Here is an 8,285-nt window from a genome sequence, read left to right on the forward strand (position 1 = left end):
ATTCATCACTATCAAGTCGGCTTCATCCCGGGGATGCAAGGCTGGTTCAACATACACAAGTCTATAAACGTAATCTATCACATAAACAGAACCAAAGACAAAAACCACATGATTATCTCAATAAATGCAGAGAAGCCCTTCGACAAAATTCAACAGCCCTTTATGCTAAAAACTCTCAAAAAATAGGTATTGATGGAATGCATCTCAAAATAATAAAAACTATTTATGACAAACCAATATCATACTGAATGGGCAAAAACTGGAAGCATTCCATTTGATAATTGGCACAGGACAAGGGTACCCTCTCTCACCACTCCTATTCAGCAGAGTATTAGAAGTTCTGGCCAGAGAAATCAGGCAAGAAAAAGAAATAAAGAGTATTCAATTAGGAAAGGAGGAAGTCAAATTGTCTCTATTTGCAGACGACATGATTGTATATTTAGAAGACCTCATCATCTCAGCCTAGAATCTCCTGAAACTGATAAGCAACTTCAGCAAAATCTCAGGATACAAAATCAATGTGCAAAACCCACAAGCATTTCTATACACCAATAACAGACAGAGAACCAAATCATGAGCGAACTTCGCAATTGCTGCAAAGAGAATAAAATACCTAGAAATACAACTAACAAAGGATGTAAAGGGCCTCTTCAAGGAGAACTACAAACCACTGCTCAAGGAAATAAGAGAGGACACAAACAGATGGAGAAACGTTCCATGCTCACGGTTAGGAAGAATCAATATTGTGAGAATGGCCATACTGCCCAAAGTAATTTATAGATTCAATGCTATCCCCATCAAGCTACCATTGACCTTCTTCACAGAACTGGAAAAAAACATCTTAAACTTTGTATGGAACCAAAAGAGAGCCCACATAACCTAAGGAAAAAAAAAAAAAAAAAAACAATGCTGGAGGCATCACACTACCTGACTTCAAACTGAACTACAAGGCTACGGCACCAAAACAGACATACAGACCAACGGAACAGAACAGAGGCCTCGGAAGTAATGCCTGTTGGGGAACGGGAGAGCTAGGGGAGGGATAGCAGGGGGTGGGGGGATTAGGGAGGGATAACATTAGGAGAAATACATAATGTAGATGTCGGGGGGATGGATGCAGCAAACCACCATGGCACGTGTATATATGTAACAATCCAGAACTATCTGCACATGTACCCCAGAACTTAATGTATAATAACAAATAAATAAATAAGATGCTGTCACAATTAGAAACTTTGGCTCTTTGAAAGAAAACATGAGGAAAATGAAAAGAGAAGCGGGTGCAGTGGCTCACATCTATATCCCCAGCATTTTGGGAAGCTGAGGCAGTAGGATCACTTGAGCCCAGGAGTTCAAGACTGGCCTGGGCAACATAGTGAGACCTCATCTCTACTAAAAATAAAAAATTAAAATAAAAAAATTAACCAGGCATGGGGGCATGTGCCTATCATCCCATTTACTCAAGAGGCTGAGGTGGGAGGATCATTTGAGCCCAGGAGTTTGAGGTTGCATTTAGTTACAATTATACCACTGCACTCCAGCCTGGGACCCCATCTCATGGAAAAAAAGAAAAAAGAAAATGAGAAGACAAACCATAGAACGTTCTGTACTCTCATACATTGCTGGTGGTAATGTAAAATAGTATGGCCACTTTGAAAAACAATTAGACAGCTTCCTATAAAGTTTTTTTCCTATAAAGTGTTTTTTTTTTTTTTGGTTGTTGTTGTTTTGTTTTGTTTTTTAAACAGAGTCTTGCTCTGTTGCCCAGGCTGGAGTGCAGTGAATCAGTCTTGGCTCACTGCAACCTCTACCTCCTGGATTCAATTGATTCTCCTGCCTCAGCCTCCTCAGTAGCTGAGATTACAGGCATGTGCCACCAAGCCTTGCTAATTTTTGTATTTTTAGTAGAGATGGGGTTTCACCATGTTGGTCAGGCTGGTGTCGAACTGCTGACTTCGTGATCCACCTGCCTCAGCCTCCCAAAGTGCTGGGATTACAGGTGTGAGCCACCACGCCTGGCAGCTTTCTATACAGTTTTTATAAAGACTTGTCATGCAATGAAGCCATCCCACCTAATTCCAGACATTTTACCCAAGAGAAATGAAAACATAAGTATATTTAAAGACCTCTCTAGGAAGGCTCAAGTCAGTTTTATTCACAATGCCTTCAAACTGGAAACAATGCAGACATCCAACAATAAACTCTGCATCCTCCTTTGCGGTCCTGAGAAGGTGCCTCCCCACCAGCCCAGCTTGGCTGGCTTTAGTCCATCCACCAGTGTCCAAATGGACAGACAGCTTGTGGCATATCCATACAATGGAATACAATTCACCAGTGATAAGGAAGGAACTTGATACACACTCTAGTATAAATACTTGAAATTTTATGTTGCTTTAGTATTCATTTTGGGTATAGGGTTAACTGTTTCATACTAGAAGCAGGGCTTAGTCACCTTGGATACAGTTTCCAGCTCTCTGCCTCCTCCCAGTTTCTAAACACATTCCAGCCACCTCCTGGTAACTGCCTCCCTACAGGACGTATACATACAACCTACTAGACTCAGCCCACTGACGCCTATACCCTACATGAACTATGCAGATACGCCACAGTGACAACCCCTAAGTCACAAGGTGGCCACACAGGGCTCCAGTCTGCTCACTCTAGATGAACCAATTAGAACTCCCCTTGGGAAAACTACTTGAGTAATGCCCTGGACTCCAGTAAAAGCCTTAGCCCACAGATCTGTCTCTCTATGGCTCCCAGCAAGATAGTTGTGTACAATGACCCCAAGACCTTCCTGACCGCCCTCATTGTGCCCTCTTCCCCTGTGGATCTGTAAGTAATAGATCATTTCTGTTAGTGCCTGTGTTTCACTGTGTTGTGCCTGACTGACATGCTCAAACCTTATGTTTTCCCTGGTCAGGGCTTTTCCTAGAGAGCAGCTATCTTGGTGGGAATAAACTAGATACAGGTCAGACAAGAACTGCAAGGGCATCTGCCAGGATAGATAAGCCTCCTGGGAGAGGGATGTCTAGTGAGCCAGGATACAGAGGTGTCCCATGAAAGGCCCACTGTAAACACTCACGACCAAATCCCAGGAGCCCTGCCAGGGCAGAGTTGCCCTTTACAGGTCTCAAGACCAGAGTAGAGGAAACTTACAATACACACACCATATGGGTGACTCTCAGATGCATGTGCTAAGCCAAGAAAGCCAGGCACAAAAGACCAGGCAGTGAATGGTTCTTGTATGCAATTCTGAGAAAGGCAAAGTGCAGTGACAGACATCAGATGAGCAGTTGTCTGGAAACAGGGTCGAGGGAAGGTGAAAGATTTGCTGCCGAAGGGCAGGAGGGTACTTTTGGGAGGAGAGGAAATATGCTTCTTGAACTGAGGGGAGGCTAGCATGGTGGTTTCATGCGTCAAAAGTCATGGAACTGAGCCAGGCGTCGTGGCGGCGCCTGTGGTCCCAGCCACTCGGGAGGCTGAGGCGGGAGGAGCGCTGGAGCCCAGAAGGTCAAGGCTGCAGTGAGCCAAGATCGTGCCATTGCACTCCAGCCTGGAGTATCTAAAAAATAAAAGAAAAACGTCATAGAACTGTATACTTCCATGAACCATACTTAAATTTCCTGGTATTTATAGTATGTATATAATATATCATATCTCAATAAACTCGTTGTTTTTAATGTGAGGGTTGCTATGGGACATGGAGGGCGACCCTGCTCCCGACCCTCCGAAGCAGCGTTGGACTCGAGGCCAGCGGGGAGGTCTGGTCCTGCGGCTCTGCCTCGCCAGGACTCCTGCAGCGCTGTCCCGCCAGGGGGCAGCGTTGGGCCGGCGGCGCTGGCTGGACGCTCATGCGGCGGGGATGCTGTGGGGTCGCGGTGATGCCTTCTTCCACCTGCGTGGTGAGGGGCCGCGTCGCGCTACCCCGCTCTCCGCGCAGCCCGCAGCGGCGTGGCCACCGGCTAGGACACGAGTGCCCGCGCGTCGCGCCCTGGCTCCCGGGGGCCTGGCGTCTCGTTCCGGGAGGGAGTCTGGCTCCCGGGCACTGACTCCCTGTCCACACGGCGGCCTCCCTAGAGCCGTCGCCCGTCCTCGCCTGCGGAAGGCGGAGGGGCAGCACTGCCCGCCCCTGGCCACCCGAACCTGCTCCCCGGCGCCGCGAGACCGTGTCAGGTCCCCGTCAGCCTCGCTGTGCGGACTCCGGGAGCCTCCGCAATGGCTCGGTGGCCAAATGAGTACCTGGATGCCTGGGTTACCCGAGGCTCTCCCACCCCGACAAGCCACCGGATCCCACAGACACAAGCTGAGGAGAGGCAACCGCAGCACCAGCCCCGCGGGCCTACACGGACCCCTCGGGGCCGCACTTCCCCGCGGACGCCGTCCTCACGCGCAGGGAGAGGCGCCTCAGGGCCCGCTTGGACCAGCTCCTGAGGGCGTGGCGCCCGGGTCAGAGTCCTGCGGGGTTCCGGGACCTCCACGGTGTCGCGACCGTTCTCTCAGCCGCCTCTCGGCTTCCCTTTCCTGTCAGGTCTGGGGCTGTCCGAGGCGTGATTGCCTGGGAACGCCACGCACACGCTGATCACTGCGGGGCTCAGCAGCCTCCCTGTACGCTGAGTCACCTGTCATGAGTGACTCCATTTTGAGGCGTTGCGGGCCAGGGAGCAGGACCGTGGGCCGCACTCCCGGACCGCGCGCTGCCCTCGCCGACCTCCGGCGCGTGGAAGCGGGGCGGCGCCGGCAGAACTCCCCACCACGGAGAACCCCCAAATGGTCATTTCGAACAAGAGAAGCGTGGCCGGGGTTTTCGGTTTAAGATCCCCTCGCGCTGAAACGGCGCGGCTCGCATAGGAGAGGCTTCCAAGGAGGGAGCCTGAGCGCGGCCGGGCGACACCCATCCCCTCCTGGCGTTGCCCGGCCGGAGGGACCGCGGCGCCCCAGGACCCTCCCCAGCGTGGCCTCAGCTCGCCCCGGCACCGCCGGACCAGGCCGGGAGGGAGCGCAGGGACGCACACGGAGGCCCCGCCCGCGCGCTCCTCCTCCCTCCCCAGCCGGCCCAGCGCAGTAGGCGGTGGTCCCAGTCTCCGCGCGGCTGAGGGCGCACGATCGCGCCCATTGCCTCCCCTCCAGCCCTCCGGTTCCACCGCCTCTGGGGTCACCTGGGACCCGGGCCCTCGCCGGGCCGAACGCCGCCAGCGCTGCAGGCGCAGCCCGGAGGCCGCGCGGGTGAGTCGGTGCGCAGCCCCAGCGGGCCCAGAAGAGCCGGTGCGGGGAGGGCGAGGGGACCACAGTCGGCTCCGTCCCCACCTTGCGCACAGCCGGGAGACCAGCAGGCCCAGCCTCTGGGGAGGACAGCAAGGGAGCCTGGGGCCCCCACGTTCTAGCTGGCACCTGTCCCTAGGCCGAGGTCCGCTGGCTTGGAGTACTGACCTGCTTCGGACCTAGGGGGACGGAGGCAACGGTGACATTTGCCTGAGAAGGGCAGCTGTGGGTAAACTCCACTCCAAAGCACGGCTCTGGGCCCAGGCTGAGGCCTGGGGTTGAATCCGCTTGTGCTGGCGGCTGGTGTTCTCCGTAAGGCCCATAATCGTACTGGGTCTCAGTTTCCCAAGGTATTCCCCCTAGGAGAATGCCCCCTTAACCGGGCAAGAGGTGGAAAGCGCTAAGCCCGAAGCCGAGAAGAATCTCAGCTCCGGGTCTTGGGAGCAGCACTTCGAGCCAGGCCTGCCCTCCCAGGATGAGAGGATGGCCTCCTAGCCAGGGAACGCATGGGGGCGTGGACAAGGCAAAGGCGACCCTGCCAGGGAGCACCCAGCGCTCGGGTTGGTGGTCATGGGGCCTTTGCGTGGGACTCACAGTGTGGCGGGGAAAGTTCGGTAACGACATTTCTCACCAGTCCTCAAAAGTCATTCTCAGCCCCAGACACCTTGGCCTCAGAAAACTGGGAACCGCTTTCAAAATTAACACCCTCATCTCCTGCTACAGAGCGGAGCCCCCACTTTGCAGAGGTGCACTGCGAGGTCGCAGGTGGTTAAATGGTGCGCCCTTGTTGATGAAGATGCCTTGCTCTCTTTCACTCTCTTTATGTGTGTTTAATGTTGTGTGTTGCGTTCTCTGCTGAGCGAAGGATAAACACGGGCCTTTTCAGGCAACCGGCTGAATAAGGCGGCCAGCATCGGATCTTCCCATACTTCAAGGTGGAGCACCCTGCAGGGCTTACTGCAGGCCCCAGAGTCAAAATGAGGATGCAATGCTACACCAAAAGGCAAATGTACTCTGGGGAGCCATTCTCACCCTCTACCCCTGAGGCAGAGCCCTAGGATTGGAGGACTGGAGAACTGGAACAAGATCTTAGTCCTGAGGGCCGGAGAAGCAGCCTTTGGTGGTTGCACAGGGGCCCCACTTTTCCCGAAGTCTTAAAACCTGCTCCAAATGCCAGATCCGGAGAAAGGGTCCAAATCTTGGGCCCGCCGTCCTCTCATGTAAGCCCCGACCCAACAGCTTGGTAAGGAAGTTCACATATGCAGGTAGGGACCTTTCTTGGAATGAGCCACAGCGATGGTTTTGCCATTCCAGACGGAGCTGGTTCACTCCGTCCCGGGAGCCGACACGGTTCTGCGCACACACTGGGCGCCGGAGAAACATGGAGCACTAAAAGCCTGCCCAGGCCCTCGGATTCAGCGAGCTTGACAGGTGTCTCCATCACTCGTGGCTGGACAGAGCAGTCTTTCCTACTCCCTTCCCTCCCCTCCTCCTGCCCCACATATGTGCTGTCTTTTCGGGCCTTCCCCACACGCCCAGCACAGTGGTTTCTTCTTGGCTGTTCCCCTGTCTCCGAGATGGTCTCTCCCTCCTGCTTGCCTTACACTTTCTCTCACACACGAGCGCGAGCGCGGGATGCTCCTGTCGGCGTGGTTGTCAACACTGGTTCCCCTGCCCAATCTCCGCGACTCAGCACTGTCCCTTCACTCTAAAGCCCCTCACAAGCCCTACTGGGGACCGACCACCAGGAGACTACTGGAGATGCAAGATTTGGATCAGCACCTGACTGGCACCCTGACAGATCTCTCTGAATAAATGAATGAATGAGCAGGCTGCATCCTGATTAGGTAAAGGTGAGTCACCATGCTTGGCGTTGGCTCCACCCCCTGGGATAAAAGATGAGAGGCAGCCAGTTGGACAGCTTCTGTAATGGGGTCTCAGACTGGGAAGCCGGTGGCGGGCAGGTGTCGTTCTGCAGAGCTCCTACATTTGTTATAGTCGATGCCCCACTATGTTGCCACCTTCTCCGGAGGACCTCCTGCTCTGTCCTTGACAGATGGGCTGCAGTGGACCTTCCCAAGCTGGACTCAAGCCCTGAGATGACTCTCAAAAGGATTCCAGGCCTGGGAGATCTCAGCCAAACAAGGCAGAGAAACAGACACCTGTCAATGCATGGTGCCTGTAGAGTTTTGCACAGGGTCCTTCAGAAGCAGGGTTCAGGACGCCTTCTTAGGGGTCAGGGCAGTTAAGCAAAATGGATAACAAAATCAACCACTTATGTCTGCCTGTTTTCTTCATTTCATCTTCACAACAGCCCTGGGATGGGTACTCTTTTTATAGCTGGGGTATACATTGGGGTTCAGAGAGATTAAGTGCTCTTTCACCATGAACAGGTGGCAGAGCAAGGACTTGAACCCAGTTTACTTGATGCCACCACTGGTCTTAACCTCCATGTTAGCATATTGGGCAAGTGAAACCACATGAGCCAAGAAGCTGAGGTGAGAAACAGCACAGAATAGAGGAGAGGACTGGAGAAAGGCATGATGTTTCTGGAGCACTGAATTCTACTCATGAAGACATGAGTGGAGGCAGGAGGGGACACTGGAAGCCATGGAGGGCCTTGTCAGCTGCCAACACCAGTTTAGGTCACAGACACCCAACCCAGCTGGCACTGAAGAAATTAAGAAACAGACACAAAGATAAAGAGCAAAAGGTGGGGCATCGGGGGCTTCAGCCTTCCCAGCTGAGAGCCTTGAACAGAGTTTGACCCGCGTATTTATTGACAGCAAGCAAGTGATAATCATCATTACTGTACTTTATAGATTAACTAAAATCATTCTTCACAGGGAACAAAGCATTCTTTCGTAGTGGCAATAAACAGGCTCTGATGCATATATCTACTGCAACTGGAACACGTTTTCAGGGCACCAGTTCCAGAATGCCTTTAAGTGGTCTTCCGCCCAGGATGGGTCAGGTATTTCTTTCCCTCGCTCCAGTAAACCAACAACCTCCAGCAATGTGTG

At 53.0% G+C, this 8,285-nt stretch overlaps 2 long non-coding RNA genes across 2 annotated transcripts; both read left to right on the forward strand.

Moving 5' to 3' along the window:
• The first annotated feature begins 5,063 nt into the window (after positions 1 to 5,063).
• On the forward strand, positions 5,064 to 7,090 carry LOC144579512 (uncharacterized). Its single transcript, XR_013527230.1, has 4 exons — positions 5,064 to 5,226; positions 6,128 to 6,482; positions 6,577 to 6,693; positions 6,977 to 7,090. It is a non-coding gene; the product is annotated as an uncharacterized LOC144579512 (long non-coding RNA).
• Positions 7,091 to 7,841: 751 nt separating this feature from the next.
• Positions 7,842 to 8,154, forward strand: LOC144579513 (uncharacterized). Its single transcript, XR_013527231.1, has 2 exons — positions 7,842 to 7,975; positions 8,109 to 8,154. It is a non-coding gene; the product is annotated as an uncharacterized LOC144579513 (long non-coding RNA).
• Positions 8,155 to 8,285: the final 131 nt, after the last annotated feature.

Source organism: Callithrix jacchus, chromosome 15 (genome assembly GCF_049354715.1).
Source record: "Callithrix jacchus isolate 240 chromosome 15, calJac240_pri, whole genome shotgun sequence".
Classification (NCBI taxonomy): domain Eukaryota; kingdom Metazoa; phylum Chordata; class Mammalia; order Primates; family Cebidae; genus Callithrix; species Callithrix jacchus.